Source organism: Dipodomys spectabilis, unplaced genomic scaffold (genome assembly GCF_019054845.1).
Source record: "Dipodomys spectabilis isolate Male_0828 unplaced genomic scaffold, ASM1905484v1 ptg000147l, whole genome shotgun sequence".
Lineage (NCBI taxonomy): Eukaryota > Metazoa > Chordata > Mammalia > Rodentia > Heteromyidae > Dipodomys > Dipodomys spectabilis.
In genome coordinates this window covers 1,414,732-1,437,643 of record NW_024870824.1, presented here as the reverse complement: position 1 = coordinate 1,437,643, position 22,912 = coordinate 1,414,732, and the positions used below count along the sequence as shown (strand labels likewise).

The 22,912-nt window shown below is 38.2% G+C and overlaps 1 pseudogene; it reads right to left on the bottom strand.

Moving 5' to 3' along the window:
* Positions 1-277: 277 nt before the first annotated feature.
* LOC122118019 overlaps positions 278-22,912 on the bottom strand; it is a 52,123-nt pseudogene continuing 29,488 nt past the window's right edge.

Here is a 22,912-nt window from a genome sequence, read left to right as displayed (position 1 = left end):
TGACACTGCCCCATTTGTTAGGAAATGGAAAGACTTAGAAAAAATTATATTAGGTGAAGTAAGCCAAGCCCAAAGAAACATAGGTCCCATGGTTTCCCTTATTTGCAATAACTAGTATACATCTAGGATGATCTTACCAGACAAGCAGAAAAGGTCAAAAGCTATCTATGTACATATGAATGTATAAGATTATGTAAGCAAAATGAGCCCAAGATAGGGACACAAGAGGTTTCTTCTTTGTCGCTGTGGTTTTTAATGTGCTATGTGATTTTTTTTTTTAACAGGCTTGATTCACTTTATTATTTTTGTATAAAATTCTATGTTTTAGCCACAGCTGGAGCTTGGGTCCTCTGCACGGAGACTCTGGTGTGGGTTTTCACAAGATGGTCAGTGAATTCCTGATAAGGAGATTTGATGAATACGGTCTCTTTCCAGAGGTCAGGGGTCAGGTAACTGTAGGTCTTAGAGATGGCATCAAAGGTGGCTTTGGGGAAGTTCCCCAAAGTAGCAGTACAGCCCCTGGCTGAGGTGTCTTGGGGACAGGAGCTGACAAAATCCCAGTGGCCCTGGGGGCAGGAAAGAGGCGCACCAGCACAGAGCTGCAGCGGCCTGTCACCTTGCACGGGACAGTGTGAGGCCTGCCAATCTTGTTCCCCCAGTAACCTTGCCGCACAGGGGCGATGGAGAGCTTGGCCAAGATGATGGCCCCCGGATGGCAGAGCCTTGAACCTGGTGCGTTGGCCAGCTCGAGTCTGCTTCTGCACGGGCATAATCTCCTCCAGAGACTTGATCTTCATGTCCTTAACCAGGCGGCCCAGTTTGGTGACGGGGATCCATTCCTTGTCTTCGGCCTTGTCTCCCCGACCTCGACCCCAGAGGCTGCTACAGGAGCCGGGGGGGGGGGGGGGGGGGGGGGGCGGGGCCCCGGGCCCTCCAGGCCCTCCCGCTGCACCGGTGTCATCCGCCATTTGGTGTTTTCCGGGGAGAAGGAGAAGAAGCTTTTTTGTTTCTTTTGTATGTGCTTCCTCCATGGGATACCCCCCCACCCCCGGTTGTCACTGTATTTGATTCTGGCGCCCTGCATCTTGTATATACATTTTTCTAATTTGGGGAGGGGAAGGGAAATAACGAAATGCTGAAACAAGGATACAGGTTGACCCATTGTAGCAATGAGACACTAAGTTAAAAATGAACTTTACAGCTTGGAGGGAGGAGGAGTTGGAAAAGTGGGGAGGGAAGGGATAGTAGGGGGAAAACAAATGAGTGGGTAACAATACTTGATAGAAAATGGACTCATTTCCTTACCCATGTAACTGTAACCCCTCTGTGCAGTATCTTTACAATAAAAAAAATTTTTAAATGGCAACCTGCAGCTTTAAAATCTATCAAAGTCACAATATCATTTCTCACAGAATTAGATAAGTCAATCTAAAAATTCATATGTAGACATAAAAGACCCCAAATAGCAAAAGCAAATTCTAAGCGAAAAAGAGCCCCACTATAACTATCACAATACCATATTTTAAATTATACTACAGAACCATATTAACAGAATTGCTTAGTATTCTTTCTCTCTCTCTCTCTTACACACACACACACACACACACACGCACGCACAAGCCAAGTGCTAATAGAACATTATAGAAGACATTTTTTTTCTTTTGTGCCAGTTCTAAAGCTTGAACTCAGGGTCTTGTGCTCTCAGTGTTTCTGTTCAAGGCTGGTGCACTCCCATTTGAGCTATACCTCCACTTTTGGGTTTTTGCTGGTTAAGTGACTTTCCTGCCGAGGCTGGTTTTAAACTATAATCCTTAGACCTTAGCCCATTGAGTAGTTAGCATTATAGGTATAAGCTACCTGACTCAGCCAACTAATTTTTGATAAAAGAGCCAAGAACATAACTAGAGAAAATATGGCCTCTTCAACAAGTGGCACTAAGTATCCATCTATACGAGTCTGAAACTGTCTTTTACCCTGCACAAAACATCAACACCAATGGGATCAAAGAGCTCAAAGTAAGACTTAAAATTTTAAATCTACTACATTAAAATATAAGAAAAGATCTGGAGTTATAGACATGGGTAATTTTTTCTGGATAGGACTTCAGGTTCCCAGAGACAGGAGCAAGAATTGGCAAATGAGACCGCTTCAAATTAAAGAATTTTCTCCACAGCAAAAGAAACAATCATCAGATCCAAGAGATAATTTGTAGAATTAGATAAAACTTTTGCCAGCTATTCAACAATAAGGGATTGATATCCAGATTATACAAGGAACTCAAAAAATTAAACAGCAAAATAACAATAATCTGTTCAATAAATAGGCAAGAGAACTGCACAGTTCTCACAAGAAGAAATACAAGTGGTTCATATACACATGAAGATATATTTAACATCTTCAGCTCTAAAGAAAATGCAGTGCAGGGCTGGGAATGTGGCCTAGTGGTAGAGTGCTTGCCTAGCATGTATGAGTCCCTAGGTTCAATTCCTCAGTACCACATAAACAGAAAGAGCCAGAAGTGGCGCTGTGGCTCAAGTTGTAGAGTGCTAGCCTTGAGCTGAAGAGCTCAAGGACAGCACTCAGGCCTAAAGTTCAAGCCCCATGACCACCACCAACAACAACAACAACAACAAAATATGTATCTTATGAAACTAGATAATTGAGGAGATAGATGGGTGATTTATCAGGAAGAGGTGATACTGATCAAGATGCATTGTACACAAAGTGGCATGTATAATCATAACTTTTTGTACAACATAACTATAGTGACACTTAAAGTTAATAAAAATGTAATTTTAAAAATTTCTGAGCATGAAATAAGATGATATTATCACTTTAAAGTCAAGATTTTTTTTTTGTCAGTCATGGGCTTGAATTCAGGGTTGGGCATTCTCCTTGAGGTTTTTGCATTCAAGATTAGAGCTCTAACACTTTGAACCACAGCTTTACTTCTGGTTTGGGGGTGGTTAATTAGAAACAAGAGTCTCACGGACTTTCCTGCCCAGGCTGGTTTTGAACCATGTTTCTCAGATTTCAGCCTCCTGAGTAGCTAGGATCACAGGTGTGAGCCACCAGTGGTTGGATTAAAATCAGGATTTTTAATGTTATGTCTATCAATGCCTTTTAATTAACTGAAAATTAATTCTCCTGATGTTTTAAATTACTTCTATCATCTATTATCTTGTCCTAGAAGTTAGGACATCACTGGGTGATGAATCACAGGAGTAACTGTCATTTTCTCTGCTGACACTAACTTACTTTATTACACATGATGATGATATGAATGAAATTAGTTTAATATAAATAAAAGTACCAAGAGTTTAAAAGAAGTTTCATATGAGAAATTCACTTATCCCTCTTTATATTTCAAAAACAAACAGAATATGCCAGATAGCCATAGACTGGACTTAAAACCCTGGCATAAACTATTAATCAGCCTGAATTTAGCAAGGCATCCATAGCTATATTCATGGGACTATTGGAAACAATTACAACATAAAATTGTTTCTGCTCACCACTATATAGCTAGTATTGTTGGATATGGGGTAGTAATGAAAATACTTTGCCAACTTAAAGGGTTAACTTTGTATCTTAAATTTAATTTAACTGCCATGGTATATACTCAGTACCTCTACAACAAATAACAGAAAACAAGCTTGTTCTTTTGTAATAAATATTTGGAAGGGGTATACATATTTCTGTTCTTCAGAAGACTTGTCATTGTAATCTAATTTTAGTTCAAAGACTCATTCATCTCTGGTTCTGCAACAGAGACAAAAATTACTTTATTTGTTTAACTGTGTGGAATGGGAAGAAGTCTTCCATATATCTTAATATTCACCTCCAATGCTTTCATTAGAAAGAAACAATTCCATAACTTCAAGTAAATTGTCTGAAATTGGAATGGTCAAAGCAAAAATGTTAATATTCAAATAGAATTTAGTATGTTACATAAGCAAGTGAAATCATCTAAAATTAAAACTAATCACTTTGTAGCAGAAGCAATAATAAAAGCCAAAGTTCTGCCTCATTGTTCTCCAATGAAGCATGAATAATTTATGACTCCAGTAAGCTTTCCATCTCCCCTGTTTTCTATAAGATTTTACCAATTTAATTATTCAAATTGTATCTCTTTAGAGCCTTTTAGCCAAACAGTAACTGAAATGATACTAGCTGTCAACACTCTGATGTTATTATTTGTAGACCTGTCTTTCAAACAAAGCAGAGTATATCCAGGCCTAATGTGACACAGAAAGAACCTTGGGCTTTGCTCTGCAGCTTCTGAGTTCCTGTTCCTCCTGAATCTGGCCTAGCTCTTCTTCTTTTTCTTTAATATTCTAACTGCATTCTCTTTTTTTCATTCAGAGGTATCTAGCTCTAACTATCATTTCTAGAAAACTGCATATATTGAAACATTTAAGTTGTCCTTTTCTATAGCTGAGAATTTCCCTTTTAATGGCATTTTTACCTCACAAAAAAATGTCCCTGTCACCATTTTCACCTATCATATGCATTTATTCAGGAAACATTTATTTATGCAACTGTGGAATCAGGAGGAAAAAATCAGGAGGAAAAAAATCTTAAATTGTTCCTCCAGGAATGTGATAGGAATGTGATAGATAGTAAATAGGGATGAATATTAAAATGCCAGTGATTAAGAAGTAATATCCCACAAAGATGAGTAGGAATATTGAGGTGAATGCACAGGAGGGAGAATGAGGAAAACATCTCTAAGAGGAAAGGATAAGCATCTACAAAAGCAGGGTGTTGTAAAAATAAATAAATAAATAAATACTTCAGGATACTTTAGGATAAAGTATTTAGGATACAACTTCTAGTGTCTCCAGGTACTACACAATCAGAGTGGATGAGAGAATGAGGCTGGTTATGGAGTAGTAGGAACAGGAACTGGAGGGTACTGAGCTGACCGAAAAATGAATGCAAACCACTTTAAAGCACTGGCCTATAAGTAGTCACATAGAGGTCAGATCTTCTTTACTTCTCAAAAGAAGCTAGAAATCTGGACTTTTACACAACAGCAAATGTTTTTGTTGTTGGCTGGATGTAATGGTATCTGCCTATAAACCCAGCCACTCAAGAGACAGAGGGAGGAGGATCACATTCTGACACCAACCTGGGAAAAGTTAGCACAAGCCCTTATTGAAAGTCAAACTAAAAGTTGGCTTAAGTGATAGAATGACAGGCTCTGAGTTCAACCCTCAGTATTGCAACAAAAAATATTTGTTAGCTACTAATTTTTAACAAGATTGAATGTACATTTATTTTTAACATGTGGAACATATAAAGATTTTATACTGAATAAATGATATTCATTAAGCCAGAAGAAAAGGAGGAATTTACATCAGGTTTATTTCTTTTTCTTTCTTGTAACTTACATTATCTGAAAAGTTTTGGCAAAAGATGTTAAGATGGGAAAATTTCACCACACTGATGCAGACAGGTGAAAAAGGGTCAGTTTCTTATGTGCTTTATTCTTCAGAGAACGAAAAAAAAAAAAACTCTATCACATCACCCAAAGTTCTGTGCAATAGAAACTTCTAGAGAGATAGTTACAGGGGCTCAAGAGGTGTGTCAGTCAGTACTCAGAATTGAGAGTAGTTTCACTAGATTAGGAGCAAACCGATCCCTGGTCGCAAGCACCAGGACTCCATCACCCCATGCCAGGCTCAAGTGACAGTTCTTCACAATTCCTTTCATCGTTTTTAAAATAAATTTGCTGCCTATGGTCTGTGATGTACATGGAAGTTGTACATTAATTTTTTAATTACTATTCTGTGCACAAAGTGAAGGGTACCCTTTCTAGTAATTGGAATAAGAGTCCAGGAAAACTCGAAGATGTAACACTTCAAGAACAAGAGAGTTGGGCTGGGAAGGTGGCTCAGTGGTAGAGCGCTTGCCTTGCATGCCTGAGGCCCTGGGTTCGATTCCTCGGCACCACATAAGCAAAAAGAAAAAAGTTGGAAGTGGCATTGTGGCTCAAGTGGTAGAGCACTAGCCTTGAGTTGAAGAGCTGAGGGACAGCATCCAAGCCCAGAGTTCAGGCCCCACGACTGGACCCCAAAAAAAAAAAAAAAAACAAGAGAGTCTTGAGAAATTTTGCCTCTTAGAAATTGACAAGAGGATGTCCTCCCTCCCCCACTGTATAACCCCTGTCTTCACTGTATTTGATGTTGGTATACTTTGTGGAGGGGAAGGGAAAAAACAAATTGTTTAAATAGGGATACAGGTAGACTCATTGCAACAATGAGATGTACGAATGGTTATGTCGAAAAACGAAATTTACAACTTTGGCGCGGGGTGGAGGGGGAGGAACGGAGGAGGGGGCGGGCTGAGATGGGAAGGGATGGGAAGGGGAAAGAAAGGAGGAGGCAACAATGCTTGATAAGAAATGTACTCATGGGCTGGGAAGGTAGCTCAGTGGTAGAGCGCTTGCCTTGTATGCATGAGGCCCTGGGTTCGATTCCTCAGCACCACATAAGCAAAAAGAAAAAAGCCGGAAGTGACGCTGTGGCTCAAGAGGTAGAGCGCTAGCCTTGAGCTGAAGAGCTGAGGGACAGCGCCCAGGCCCAGAATTCAGGCCCCACGACCGGATCACGCCCCCCACCCCCAAAAAAGAAATGTACTCATTACCTTGCTCATGTAATTGTAACCCCTCTGAAAAGTATTTTCACAATATTAATTAATTAATTATTAAAAAGAAATTGACAAGAGGGGCTGGGAATGTGGCTTAGTGGTAGAGTGCTTGCCTAGCATGCGTGAAGCACTGGGTTTGCTTCCTCAGTACTACATAAGCAGAAAAAGCCAGAAATGGCGTTGTGGCTCAAGTGATAGAGTGCTAGCCTTGAGCAAAGAAGCTCAGAGACAGTGCCCAGCCCCTGACTTCAAGCCCGAGGACTGGCAAAAAAAAAAAGGAAAAAGAAAAATGAAAAAGAAATTGACAATAAAGTATAATTTATCAAGCACAACAGGAAACAGTAGATTGGTTGAAAAGCTGTTGCAGTAATACAGTAATTCTAATAACTAGGACTAGAATTGTGGTGGTGGGATATGACTAAGACTAATCAGTTACTGGAATGTGAACTGCCAAAAAGTACTGCAAGAAAAGGTAAGAAGAACTCTTGAATAACTCTCAGATTTGTAGTAGCCAAAGTAGGATTTTAAAAAATAGAAAAAATGAAAAGTTTTGAGAGATGAGTTAAGTGTTAGTTAAGTTTGTAATCCTGTAGAACACCAAAATAGAGATATTCAGTTAATTACATGTTCTTGAGTTTAGTAGGAAAGTATACAGTAGAGCTGGAGATTTTTATTAACCATCATTTTTGAAGCAAAGTGTTTTGATGATGTCACATATGTGCACAGATTAAGAACAGGAGAGAAAGGGAAGGAGCAAGGAGAGGCTCAAAGACTGGTAGTATATAATGAATATAAGTATATAAGGAATATAAGTATAATAGGAAGAGAAACTTGTAGAGTAAGCATAAAACAATCAGAGAGAAAGTAAAAACCTCAATAGAAGTACATATCATAGATCTAGAAGTAGAAAATTTACTAAATAAATAATAAATAAATAAAATGTCAAAGTCACTTAGATATAAAGTGTCAACACTTAAAATCTGCACACTTATGTTTATATGCCTCTGTATAAGCAAATATGCTATACTGATTTTTGGTTTTTTTGCAGACACACACACACACACACACAATTTGTGCCTGGATGCCATTCCTGAGCTTCTGTGCTCTACTACTTTGTGTCACAGATCTATTTCCAGATTTTGGTGGTTAAGTGGAGATAAGAGTCTCACAGACTTTCCTGCCAAGGCTGGATTTAAACTGCAATCTTCAGATCTCAATCTTTGTAGCTAGGATTACAGACATGAGCTGTCAGTTCCTGCCTACAGAAATATTTTAAATTAAAATAGAAAGATCAAGAATCATGTATTCTGTTTTACATTTAAAATAAAATGTATTTTGGGGGGCTGGGAAGGTGCCTCAGTGGTAGAGTGCCTGTCTTGAGCTGAAGAGCTGAGGGACAGCACCCAGGCCCAGAGTTCAGGCCCCATGACCAAATAATAATAATAATAATAACAATAATAATAATAAAATGTACTTTTATTTTAAATATATTTTAAAAGGTAAGAAGTCTTTGTGCATTTAAGAATTATGATGGGGGGGCTGGGAAGGTGGCCCAGTGGTAGAGCACTTGCCTTGCATGCATGAGGCCCTGGGTTCGATTCCTCAGCACCACATAAGCAAAAAGAAAAAAGCCAGAAGTGGTACTGTGGCTCAAGTGGTAGAGCGCTAGCCTTGAGCTGAAGAGCTGAGGGACAGCGCCCAGGCCCAGAGTTCAGGCCCCACGACCGGACCCCCCCCAAAAAAAAAGAATTATGATGGGTTATCCTAAAATACTTTGATTTTTTGGGGTTACTTTTGTATGTTCTTCCCCCTATGGTATAACCCCTGTTGTCACTGTATTTGATTTTGGTACCCTGGTATTGCAATATGTTTGAATTAGGGAAGGGAAGAGAATAACAAAATGATGAGATAAAGGACAAGGGGGGAACCAATGTAACAGCGATATACACAAGACAATATGCTGTAAATGATCTATACAATTTGCGGGGAGGGGGAGGAGTGGGTGTGGGGAAGGGCAAGTCAGGAAGGGAAAAGGTAATAAGTTTGACAAGAAATGTATTTATTACCCTACTTATGTAACTGTAACCCCTCTATGCAACACCTTGACAATAAAAATAGGAAAAAAAGAATTATGATGGAATATTATATATCTATACTGGTCCATAAAATAATAGAATAATAAGAAATTTCTATATTTGTAAAATGTTTGACAAAATAAGAAACATGCATACATGTTGCTGCCATATTTTATAAAGAGACATGCTTTTTAATATACTTACATATCTTTAGAACACAAAAATGTAGGTAACTGTGGCCGATAACACGATTGATGACTAAAGATGAATAGGAGGGAAGCTACTTCTCAGTGTACTTTTTATAAGTGATATATGCATTATTATATTAAAATAAATTTAAATTTTTTAATGAATATCCAACAGGAGATCCAAATGTGTTGATAGAACATGCTTATGCAAATCAATCTGTTTCTAAACAAGGTATACAATTTTTCTTTGATAAAGATTACATTAATGTATGCTCATACTGAAAATTGATGATGTAATAAACTTAGCCTTCTTATTATGGCTGAACCACTATCCTCCATAAACTAAGAGTAAATGGACAATTGACAATCCCCAGGGAGCACACAAATGATTGAAGTATTATAGTTACAAACAGAAATTCTTCAGCAACCATCTAAGAAATAACAGTACCCCAAAAGCTGCTTGTAATTATAACAAAAAAGTTGGATTAATTTTTCAAGTATTTCTTAACCATATTACATTTTCCCTTCATATTTTCAAATGTCTTCTAAAGCTTTCAAAGTTACATATATTCATGAGTAAGTGGTAATGAATACATGAGGAAATGTCATAATGTCTTTGTATAACATAACAAGAAAGCCAGATTTGGATTATTATGTGTTACTTAATGTTATTTTAAATGTAAAATACAGTTTACAGAAATAATTTTCCTTCTGAATCATAAAATACAAGTTTTTAGTATAACATCTATGGAAGTGTTGCCTCACTCAAATTCATGCTGCTGCATTGATATAGAAAGTAGAGTTCAGGATACAACCTTAGTAAAAATCCACTGGAAATCAGACCTGTTATTAGCTATCCTTGGGTATTACCACTTTCTGTTCAATATAATTGCTGGTAAGAAAGCATTTATCTGGCAATAAAAAGCTTTTTATATGTTATATGTGTCAGCTTTGTGTAGTTTGTCAGAGCTGTAATTAACTCCTTTTTATAATAACCTTTGGGGAAGGATGTAGGCGTACAGGTAATAAAATCATGACAGGTTGATGCTCTGTCATTTGGTAGGCTAGTTACCAAGAAGAGAAAGGTGCCAGATCAACACAAAATTGAACACAGCATTATCTTTAAATTCTGAAATTATTTGGAAATAAATAGCTGTGGTCTGATATACACTGACCCTGCATTTACAAAAATGGTAAGCTCTTCACTTTGAAACTTTGCTTACATTGTTAAAACTGCCATTCTATTTTTCTCTTCATGATAGAGGAAATCAATAGTGGAGATGTCTGCCTACACTGAATAGTCTAACAAATGTTATGTAAGACAGAAATTTCCTCAGCATGAAAGTAATCTAATTGATCTGAAATGAGACTCTTTTGACCATAACATCATTAGCACTGCTGAAACCAAACAACTCAGATGCCTTTTATTCCTTTGCCATATTTTCTGAGTTACTAAGTGAATACACTAAGGTATATCCCATAAATAATAACATGCATTTTTTTCAGGAAGGATTTCGTTCATCTCTAATAATTGTTCATCAGATTGTGATATTAAAACACACACAGCATTTGGGTCAAGAAAACATAAAGGATTTATGTGAGTCATGAAATTGTAGGAATAAGAGTAAAAATCTTCATCTAGAGGATACACTCACACAAATAGAGCAAATTTTCCATCAGAGAGTTTTCAAAAGAGGAGAAGCATATTGGAAAATAGTCCTTTGACGAAACACAGAGATTGAGATGGGAAAATGAATTTTTAAAAGGTGTTCTTCAGAAATTGGAACTATAAAGTCTACACTTACATATGTTAGTCACATTATGAACAGCCTGGCTAAGATGAGCAGAAATCATATACTTAAGTCATTAGCAGGAAAATGGATTGGAATGGAGATCATTATGTTAAGTAAAATGAGCCAGGCTCAGAAAGGTGAATACTCCTTGTGTTCTCCCATATACAGAAACTTAGATCTAAAGAAAAGGCATGGACATGAACACAAGTGGGGGATTATTCGGGGGAGATGAATAGAAGGGGAGGGTGAACAAGAGAGTCAAGAAAGGAGAATTAAAAAAAAATTTTAAAAAGAAAGGAGAATATAATTAAACTAAATGGTATGCATGTGTGCAAAGGTCAAAATAAAACCCATTAACTCTCATTCAAAGCCTGCTCACTGTTATTTTAGAGAAAATCCAATTTCCCTCTTCACTGCATATTAGAAGAAAGAAATTAAAAGTGGTAGCTTCAGACTTGGGCATTCTGACAGTTGTAATATGTGGGTCTGACAGTCTAACAATGACAAAGGGGGCAGAAAATGTATTAAAAGCAACCATAAATTGAAAGATGTGTGTAATTGTTTACTTGAAATTGAGTCCAGGGTGATAATGTTGAAAGGGGTGACATTTATCAAGATGCATTGTATTCATCAACTGCTTTTTTTTAATGCCAATTCCTTTGTATGACTACTTATAGATAATAAAACGAGACCAATTATCGCACTAGAAAATTTCATTGAATTATTTAATATTTTATTTTTGCTCTAATAAATCTTATCTATACTAGAAATTTACATTGTGCAATTGTACTCAAAAGGCAATACCCTAAAATTTTATCAGAAAGGTCAACCTGTCTCTAATTTTCAGAACAGTTTCAGATATCAAATCCTTTCTCTTAGCTTCTAGTATAGCATGTAATTATTCTTACATAAACCATGCATAGTATCTGCTTCAGAAAAGCGGAATGAAAAGTATTGTTCAGCTAACAATTTACTCCTTGTCATAGCATAATTACATCTTTGTAGGGAAATAACTTTTTTTTTTTTGGTCGGTCATGGGGCTTGAACTCTGGGCCTGGGCGCTGTCCCTCAGCTCTTCAGCTCAAGGCAAGTACTCTACCACTTGAGCCACAGCACCACTTTTGGTTTTCTGGTGGTTTTATTAGAGATAAGAGTCTCATGCCTTTTCCTGCCCCAGCTGGCTTTGAATCACTATCCTCATATTTCAGCCTCCTGAGTAGCTAGGATCACAGGCATGAGCCACCAGCACCTGGCTGGAAATAACAGAATTTTAAATATTAATGTTTAGAAGGGTATGTGATCTAAGAAAATGTCTTCTTTTACCAGGCAGATTTCTTGCCAACACGGTTCTCTTCACATTGATTTTATATCATACAAACTGGTCTACATGGGCTTATAAAAATGGAAATTGATTCAAGGCAAAAACATAATCCTGATAGAGCAGTCATACTTGGTTGGCTGTCTGTACTAGCCATTAACTCATGAGGACTGGATGTGCAAAGCCTAGTCTACCTTCTTGCATTTATTTGTACCTTAAGCCACCATAACAATGTTCAAATGTGGCTGGAGAAGCAGACAAGAATGGCATCATGCAGTGAGAATCCTGGGATCCTTTCTGGGACCAAATGTTTTGACGCCTAAAATTGAGAAGAAATAAAAATCATAATCAATATATTTTGTGCACTTACTATGCCTAGGCTCCTTTCTAAGCTTGCTCCCTAAATTAACCTTTTCAGGGGGTGGGGGTTGGATAGGGGACAAGCTGGTCCTGGGCTTGAACTCAGGACCTGAGCACTGTCGCTGAATATATTCTTTTGGTCAGTCCTAGGGCTTGAACTTAGGGCTTGGGCCCTGTCTCTGAGCCTCTTTGTGCTCAGGGCTAGCTCTCTGAGCCACAGTGCAGCACCATTTCTAGCTTTTGTTGTGCTTTGTTGAAGTTAAGACTTTCCTGCATAGGCTGGCTTTGAACCAAGGTCTTCATAGTGCAACCTCCTGAGTAGCTAGAATTACAGGCATCAGCCACAGATGCCTGGCAACTTATATGATTTTTTTAAAGCCCTATTAGGCAAAGCCATAATTCTTCCTATTCCAGATCTGAGACAACCATAACTTGAGGAGTGACTTGAGGTATTCTTTGGTACCTCAGTGGAAATTTCCACTTCTATTTATTAACTCTTATACATTCCATTCAAATACTAACATTTGTTAAAATTGTAGACCTGACTAGCACTCCCTTCTGGAGCTCTCTCTGCAGTTTCTGAATTTATGAAAAGCATAAAGGACAGCAAAATAGAATTTTAAAACAACACTAGCAACCTCTGGCCCACTTGCTTTTCTTCAGAAATATGTCAACAATTAACCTCTTTAATAGTAAGAGAGGATTGAAATGTGATTGTTCACATCCTCTATCATCCTGTCCATTGTGTTACTCAAGAGTATCTCTTTTGCAAATGATGGAAACTAAGTAAACTAATTTGAAATGTCACGAGTTTATGAAAATGTCATGAGCTTCTATTGGCTCTAGGCAAAACTAAATCAAACAGTACAGAGTGGATATGTTCCACTTCCACAGTTTGACTTTCCTCATATTGCCTTCATTCTCAAGCTGACCTCAAATGGTAGTAAAATGGCTCATATCTGGTCTTGACTTAACAACTCTGACCTCACCCCTCCCCAGCAGAGTGGGTGCTGGGAAAGTAATTTTTTTTTTCTAATCGTTCCAGGGATCATAGCCTAATGCTTGTGGGTATGACTGGCCTGCTTGGGTCATAGGCCTACTCTTGAACATCTCTATCCAGAACACATATTACTCTCATCACTTATATACCTACTATCAGCTCTAGATGACATTTCTACACCAGCTGAAGCATGGGCTTCAACTGAACCAGTGGAGCAGGGTGGTACCCCAAAGAGATTGATTTTATGCCAATATAGGGAAATTGATCCTAAATATAAGGATGAACTACAGACATCTATCCTTTCCACTTTGACATACCAAAAGAGTCTGTCATATGATTGAGAAGTTTTGAGTTTTTCAAAATAATTTCCCTGGCCTGGAGCTTGTAGCTCACGCCTGTAATCCTAGCTGCTCAGGAGGCTGAGATCTGAGGATTGAGGTTCAAAGCCAGCCCTAGCAGGAAAGACCATGAGATTCTTATCTCCAACTAACTACCAGAAAACCAAAAGTGGCTCTGTGGCTCAAAGTGGTAGAGTGCTAGCCTTGAACAAGTGAGTTCAAGGCCCCAAGTTCAAGCCCCATTACCAAAAATAAATATATATGTACATATATACATTTCCTATGATGAACTAATGTGTGGTGAGTCAGAGTAAGCAAAAGATGATATTAGTATTTAAATTATTGTTAAAATTATTTGGCTCATATATAAAGTCTTGTTGAATCATATTGAGGTAGATAGATTGTATAGGCAGCAATAACAGAAAACTATGGCAATCAGAATTTGTTGCTAGTGGCTCTGGCCTATATAGTCCTGGCTACATGAAAAGCTGAGATTGTGAGAATGACAGATCAAGACTAGCCCAAACATAAAAGTTATCAACTCCATCTTCATGAATAAAGCCGAATGTGTTAGTGAACTGTGATCCTAGCTACAGGAGTCCTAAGGTAGATGGGAGTTCAAGTATACATCTGGCAGGAAACAAAACTCTATCCTAAAAATAGACAGCAAAAAAACAGAGAACTTCAGTGGTAGAGTACCAATGTAGCAACGCAAGGCCCTGAGTACTGCAGAGAGAAAAAGAGAGACAGAGACAGAAAGAGAAAGAGAGAAAAAGGAAGGAAATGGAGGAAAAGGAGGAAGAGGAACAGGAAAAAAAGAAGGAAAAGAAGAAGGAAATCCTGGAAGAAGAGGAGGAGGAAGAGGAGGAAGAAGAAGAGGGGAAAGAATAATGCAGCTATTATTTAGGCAAAGGCAACCTTTCATAATACAGGTTAGAAGCACTGGTACTGAATCACTTTATTACATTAAAGTCCAAAGATGGAATTCACATGGATAATTGTTATTGGGAAAGTAACTGCAATTCATGCATGCATCAGACCCTGTAGCTTTGCAAATATATCGAGAACAATGTTGTCAGCAATAATAGCTTTAAATGCCAAGAGTATTGTATGCAGATAAAACATGAAAGAGTTTCAATTTCTCCTGCATATATAACTTATTCTAATTTAATTCAATTTGTCATGCTGCACAAGTTTCCATTCATTAAAAGTTGTAGTCACCCAGTTCAGCAGTTCTCCACTTACATACTGTGCTAAGAAACTTCACTTGTAAGTCAGTGCTTAAAAAATGAAGGGCATTTTCCAATGAAAGTTGATTATAAATGGTGACTGGGTTCGAAGTCTAGCCCATGAGTATTAACCAATTAATTTGAATGTGTGTGGCACAGTACTTAGCACACTGTAAATACCTCATAGGTTATGGTTTCTGTTATTAGTTATAAGCATGAACAGCTAATAAAAATATTTTTCAATAAAAATTGAGATTCAGGTGGGCGCTGATGGCTCATGCCTATAATCCTAGCTACTCAGGAAGCTGAGACCTGAGGATCACAGTTCAAAGCTAGCCCGGGCAGGAAAGGCTGTGAGATTCTTATCTCCAATAAACCACTAGAAAACTGGAAGTGGCACTGAAGCCAAGGTAGTAGAACACTCTCCTTGAGCTGAAGAGCACAGGGATAGTGCCCAAGCCCAGAGTTCAAGCCCCACAACCAACAACGACAACAACAACAACAAAAATAAGATTCAACCAATAGAACTAAGAAAAATGACAAGAGCATTCTGTTATGTACCACAAAAAAATAAGGCCTTGATTCCACATCAGAGAAGGTATTTAATACATTTCGGCTAAAGCACACACCTGTAACCCCTGATACTTAAGAAATGGAGATCAGGAGGATGGTGGTTCAAGACCATCTGGGCAAAAAGTTAATAAGATATCATCCAATAAACAAGCAAGGTGTGGGGATACATGTCTGTAATTCTATTTGTACAGGAGATATAGGGAGGAATATCACAATTTGAGGCTGGCACAAGCAAAAAAGCCAAGATTGTAGCTCAAAAAATAACTAAAGCAAAAAAGAGCTAGAGGTATAGCTCAAGTTGTGGGGTACTTGTCTAGCAAGTTCACCCCAGCACCCCACAAAATGCTTCTTTTTACTAAAAAAAAATGGTTTAATATCTTTCAGGAATAGAATAGTACTTATTGGGAAGGTGGCTCAGTGGTAGAGTGCTTACCTTACATGCATGAGGCCCTGGGTTCAATTCCTCAGCACCACATAGTATATGTATGAGTCAAACGGAAAAGGTCAGATAATGTGATGTCAGGAAAATGAACCCTTAGATGTGTATTTTAATGTTTTTTTCTTTCATGCATGTGTTTCTAACACATTTATAAGATTATCTCTTTGTTGCTTTGTATGTCCCTCCCCCACAGTATAACCCCTGCTTTCACTATATTTGATGTCAGTATAACTTGTGGAGGAGATGGGGAAAAACCAGTTGTTTAAGGATACAGGTGGACCTGTTGCAACAATGAGAAGTACAAGTTGTCATGTCCAAAACAAGCTTTACAACGTTGGTGGGGGGGGGGGGGGGGAAGGAGAAGGATTGGGATTAGGGGGGGAGGGGGGAGGCTGGGAAGGGATGTGAAGGGTAAACAAAGGAGGAGGCTGCAATGCTTGGTAAGAAATGTACGCATTATCCTGCCCATGTAACTGTAACTCCTCTGTACAGTATGTTCACAAATAAAATTAAATTAAATTTAAAAAAAAAAGAAAAAGCCGGAAGTGGCACTGTGGCTCAAGTAGTAGAGCACTAACCTTGAGCTGAAGAGCTGAGGGAAAGCGCCCAGAGTTCAAACCCCACAACCAACAAAAAAAATAAAAAGGAAAAAAAAAAAGATACTTTGTTTAAAAAAAAAAAAAGAATAGTATTTATTGTATTATTCATTATAGGACTTCACAAAATAGAAAAACAGTATTGAATATTTTAAGTATAGCTAGAATCTGGGTTTTGTTGTTGTTTTTTTTGTTTGTTTTGTTTTGCCAGTCCTGGGGACTTGAACTCTGGGCTTGGGCATTGTCCTTGAGCTAACACTCTACCACTTGAGCCACAGTGTCACTTCCAGCTTAATTGCAGATAAGAATCTCACAGACTTTACTGCCTTGGTGAGCTTTGGACTGTGCTCTTCAGATCTCAGCCTCCTCAGCTAGGATTACAGGTGTGAGCCACCAGCACCTGATTGAATAGTGTATTTTTTAGATAGGATCTTATTATATAGCCCAGGCTGGCCTCAAATTCCTGACCTTGCCTTACCCTCTCAAGTGCTGGGATTGCAAGTGTGCACCACCATCCCTTGCATTAATGAACTCTTTTTTATTTGCCAAGAACTTTTTAAGAAATTTCTCTTTCCACATGCTTACATCAGATGCAATTCCACTTAGAAATTGAGGACACAGTATACAGCTATTTCCAAAAAAAGAACTGTAATAGGGACATGACCATAATTGAGCTTACATCTTAATTATTTACACTCTTCTCGTTGCAGCTTGAATATTCAAAGCCTCAAAGCTATTTTTGACAAAATATTGGGCAAGATTAGTCATGCACAGATTCTTGACATAGGTGACAAGTTCTTTCTTTTTTTTTTTTTTTTGGGGGGGGGGGGTCTGGTTGTTGGGTCTGAACTCTGGGCCTGGGTGCTGTCCCTCAGCTCTTCAGCTCAAGGCTAGCACTCTACCACTTGAGCCACAGCACCACTTCCGGCTTTTTTCTTTTTGCTTATGTGGTGCTGAGGAATGGAACCCAGGGCCTCATGCATGCAAGGCAAGCGCTCTACCACTGAGCCACCTTCCTAGCCCTACAACCTCTTTTTTTTTTTTATAGTTTTTTTTGTGTGTGAAAATACTGTACAGAGGGGTTACAATTACATGGGCAAGATAATGAGTACATTTCTTATCAAGCATTGTAGCCTCCTCCTTTGTTTCCCCTTCCCATCCCTTCCCATCCTCCCCCTGCCCCCCCACCCAATCCTTCCCGCACCCCTCCCTCCCCCCCCCACCAAAGTTGTAAAGTTCGTTTTCGACATAACTACTTGTACATCTCATAGTTGCAATGGGTCCACCTGTATGCCTATTTAAATATTTGTTTTTCCCCTTCCCCTCCACAAATTATACCGACATCAAATACAGTGAAAGCAGGGGTTATACTGTGGGGGAGGGACATACAAAGCAACAAAGAAATAATCTTATAAATGTATTAGAAACAATCGCATGAAAGAAAAAACACATTTGAATACATCACAAGTTCTTCTTTTTTTTTGTAACTTATATAACATTTTAGTAACCTTTATTTAAGAATTAATTTCACAGATTTATTATAAAACAAACCGGTGCTATTATATTTTTATCTATGATAAAGATACTCAGCTAAAGATAAGCAGCTGTTATCACATATCTGACCACTTTGTATTAGTAACACATTTGAGAAGACTTTTTCAAAGCAAGTATCTGTTAAATAAATAAATATAGAGATTCATGGGTGTCAAAGAATTCAATTTATTAAGGGCTTGGGCTCTCCAAGTAGCTGCTATAAGATGTATCAGAAGAGATGGAATAGACATCAGTTGATTTAACTTGGCTTCATTCATTCAATCAACAACTTAGATTTTGTACCCAACAGAAGTGTTAGTAGTCTTCTAGATTTGAGAGAGATAAGGGTAAATAATATAAAACCACAGTCCTTCATAGATTGATACTTGGCTTGATAAAGATAGAGAAGAGATTGTTAATTACTTTGCTTCCCTCCAGAGGGGAAGGAGAAGGTGAGGAATAGGGAGTGGTGATCTGGTAACACCTCTCTGAGGAAGTAACACCTGAGGAGAAGCTTAAGTGAGTTATGCAAAAATCAAGGGAAGTCAGGAAATGCAAAGGCCTTAGGGCCTTTGTGATGGAGGAATAGCAAACTCATGATGGCTAGAGCAAAGTAAGCAGGAAAAGGTTATAAGAAGAAGTCAGGGGAGTGGAGAGAATCAGATCCTTGAGGGCCCTGCACATCATTTTAGGGAATTTGTTTACTTTAGATGTAATGAGAAGCCATATGGTGGCAGGAATAGGAGCATGATATGAGAAGCAGTTTCAAAAGAGGTTCTACAGAGGCCATTTTAGCAGTCTAGGAAAGAGGGGATGTGACTTCAATAGTATAATAGTGACTCTTCTCTGCCTAATTTCCAATATGAATAATAAAACTTGTTTTGATGCAAACAGTGTGCTGAGAACAAAAAAACAGCTCTTTCACTAGGGTGGTACAAAGGCAGCTAAAATAAAATATCTGTTTATATAATGACTGTAAGGAAGCTGACTCCCTGGACTGCCAATCTACAGCGGTTCCATGTGGCTGGTAAATTAGAGAAGAGTATGAAAGGTCAGGCTACTCTGAAACACATCTACCACCTTGTCTCCTATCTGCTCTGAGCTGACAGCTTGACTCCTGGGCACGCTCATGAATGGAAAAGTAGGTGAGTGAGAATACTGAAGGCATCAACCTCCAAAGTAAGATGCTGCCATCTGGAGGTTTCCAAAAGTGTAAAGATTGTGCAATCTCCCCTCCTCTACTCCACACCTCTCTGTTTTTACATACATGTTATATTCTCTAGGGAAAAAATTATATCATTAATTTTTTTAAAAAACCAAAAGGAATAGGCCCAGACTCACTGCCTGGCCCCTTGTATTTAAGGGGATCTATTCACAGTTTTAAAGTTTTTACTTTTTTGTAAGCTTTAAATTCATTTCAAGTGGGAATGAGTGTTCATTTTTTTCCCTTTATAGTGACTAATACTAGGCCTCACCCCTTCTCAGATGATAAATCCCCTCTGTCTCTTCCATGAATATCTGTCAATTTAGATTATCAATTTATTTAATTTTAATCATTTATATTTTTCTAAGAAAAATTAGTGTCCTTCAGATTTTCAAATATATTCTTATAGTTTCATTCAATATCCTCTTATAAAAATTGTAGCCTTTTATCTTTCTATAATTAAATATAACTTTCAACATTTAATGTTATCTTTTTATTCTTCTGTTTTATGAAGGGTTGTGTGTGTATATCTGTGTGTGTGTGTGTGTGTGTGTGTGTGTGTGTGTGTGTTCTGCATCTTGAACTCAGGGTCTAGGTGCTGTCCCTGGTCCTTTTTATAAGGTGAGTGGTCTACTACTTGAGCAATAGCTCAACTTCTGGCTTTTTTTCCTTTTTTTCTTTCTTTTTAGTTAATTGAAGATAAGAGTCTCATGGACTTTCTTGCTCTGGCTGGTTTCAAACTTTAATCCTCAGATCTCAGCCTCCTGAGTAGTTAGGATTACAGGTGTGAACCACTAGCACCCACCAACAGGATTTCTTTTTAAAATGTGATAGTACTGTGATAGAAACCAGGACCTCACATGGGCTAGGAAGTGCTGTACCACTGAGCTATATCCTCAGCCCTATTGTAGGATTTCTGAGTAGGAAGAGAACATATTTGGACTGTGTGTGTCCCAGGAAAATAATATTAATAAGACAGGACAGATAGAAAGAAACAAGACTCAGCAACACTGTTGCAGAAGACAAATATACCACACCATAGCAAATTAACAATGACTAGAATCTGAACCTTGAAACATTTCATTTTATTTTATTATTTATTTATTTATTTTGCCAGTCCTGAGGCTTGAACTCAGGGCCTGGGCACTGTCCCTGAGCTCCTTTTGCTCAAGGCTAGCACTCTACTGCTTCAGCCACAGTGCTGATTCTGGCTTTTTCTGCTTATATGGTACTGAGGAATCAAACACAAGGCTTCATGAATGCTAGGCAAGCACTCTACCACTAAGCCACATTCCCAGCCCTCAATTACATTTTGAGAATCTTTTATAAATACATTTGGGGGCAGCTGAAAAATTTGAACAGCATGTGATAGAAGCCAAAGAAGAAATTTTAAAGAAGGTTTAGGAAAAGCATAGCACAAAACAAATTAAATGGTGTAGAAATTGACTACACAAAAAGAAAAGAAAATTATATGAGACAAAGTACTATAAACTACAAGCCATGTAAGATGTTAGCTTTGGGAGAAGAATGAAAGTATACCAGGCTCTATGTACTACTTTAACAAGTTCCTGTCAATCAATATTAATTTTTTCAAATTAAGTTAATCAGTAAATGCATTAGAGCCTAGAAGCAGAGATTGTTGATTGTAGAAACATTGCCTCTAACTATATAATATATAGCTACTTTTTCAATGTTTAATTTTGCTATTTAATATGTGAGAAAAAATAAGGAAGAAATGTATGTGAAAATGACACATCTGTAGAAAAATGAACAAAGAACTATAATACCTCTCAGCAATAGAAATAAAACAATGGCCAATGGGAAGTAGCAGCAGAGCTCAGGGTGGCAGAGCACTAGCCTTGAACAGAAAACGTCAGGGACAACACCCAGACCCTGAGTTCATGACTGACAAAAATAAAAATAAAAAATAAAGGCCAATGAACTTGTGAAATCTGTAATCCTAGCTACTCAGGAGACTGAGATCTGAGGATTGCGGTTCAAAGCCAGCCCGGGCAGGAAAGACTGTGAGACTCCTATCTCCAATAAACCATCAGAAAACCAGAAGTGGCACTGTAGCTCAAGTGGTAGAGTGCTTGCCTTGAGCTCAAGAGCTGAGGGACAGCGCCCAGGCCTAGAGTTCAAGCCCTACGACCGACCAAAATAAATAAATAAATAAAGGAATAGAAATAAAAATTAAATAGTGGTATCTGATTTGGACTGCAAAATTGTAAATTATTAGTAAAACTTTGAAAGATTGCTAATATGCAGAATTTATCCTTGCTACATTTTTGGAAGGCATTTTGGAAGGTAATTTTAAGTCGTCGTTTTAATGCTTTCATTCTTCCCAAGAATTTTTCAAACAAGTACACTCATACAAGTGTTCAAATATGTATAAATGCAGATGATCATTACTATGTTCCTAATGGACATGTATTCATTAAACTAGTGTTCACTACTAATTTCTAATTTATTTTGAACTCAGTGCATAGGTGCTTTCTTTGAGCTTCTTTTGATCAAGGCTAACACTCTACCACTTTAGCAACAGTTCTACTCCCAGCTTTTTGGGGGGTAATTTATTGGAGATAAAAGTCTCACAGACATTGTTGCTGGGGCTGGCTTTGAAATGTGATCCTCAGATCTCAGTCTCCTGGGTAGCTAGGATTACAAACATGAGCCACTGGTATCTTGTTTTCTGGACATGAGCTCAGATAATTCTCACAATAATCTGATGAAAGAGACACTGTATTTTCACCATTTTTCAGATGGGAAAAAAACATGAAAAGTTGAAACAATTTATTCAAGGTACTCAGCTAAATATAGGCTGTCCTGGCTTTACACAGGAATGCTGGCCCCTAAAACAATGAAGTATACCAAATATTATACATTTATCTTAAAAATTAATGGAAAGCTGGGTGCTGGTGGCTTGTGCCTATAATCCTAGCTACTCAGGAGGCTGTGATCTGAGGATTGCAGTTTGAATCCACCTCAAGCAGGAAAGTTTGTGAGACTCTTACCTCCACTAAACTACCAAAAAGCCAGAAGTGGAGAGGTGGTTCAAATGTAGAGCACAGGCTAGGAAGGTGGCTCAGTGGTAGAGTGCTTGCCTTGGATGCATGAAGCCCTGAGTTCAATTGTTCAGCACCATATAAACAGAAAAGGCCGGAAGTGGCACTGTGGTTCAAATGGTAGAACACTAGCCTTGAGCTGAAGAGCTCAGGGACAGCGCCCAGGCCCAGAGTTCAGGCACCCAAGACCGACCCCTTGCCCCCCCCCCAAAAAAAATAAATAAATAAAGGTAGAGCATTAGCATTGAGCAAAAAGAAGCTAAGTGACAGCATCCAGTCCCTGAGTTTAAGACTCAGAACTGGCACCCTCCCCCCAAAAATCAATTGGAACATTATTTAAAAACTTGGTCAAAGGCTGAAGTGTTGCTCAATGGGGCAGTGTTTGCTTAGCATACACAAGGCCCAAACACCATCAAAATAAACTACTATTGCAAGCTCTCTCATCTAACTTACACTAGGGAGTGAGCATCTTTTTTTATTTCCCGGCAAGTTATACTATCTGTTTTTTAAGTTTTCCAAACCTCCAATGTTTTAGCCTTTGCTCCTT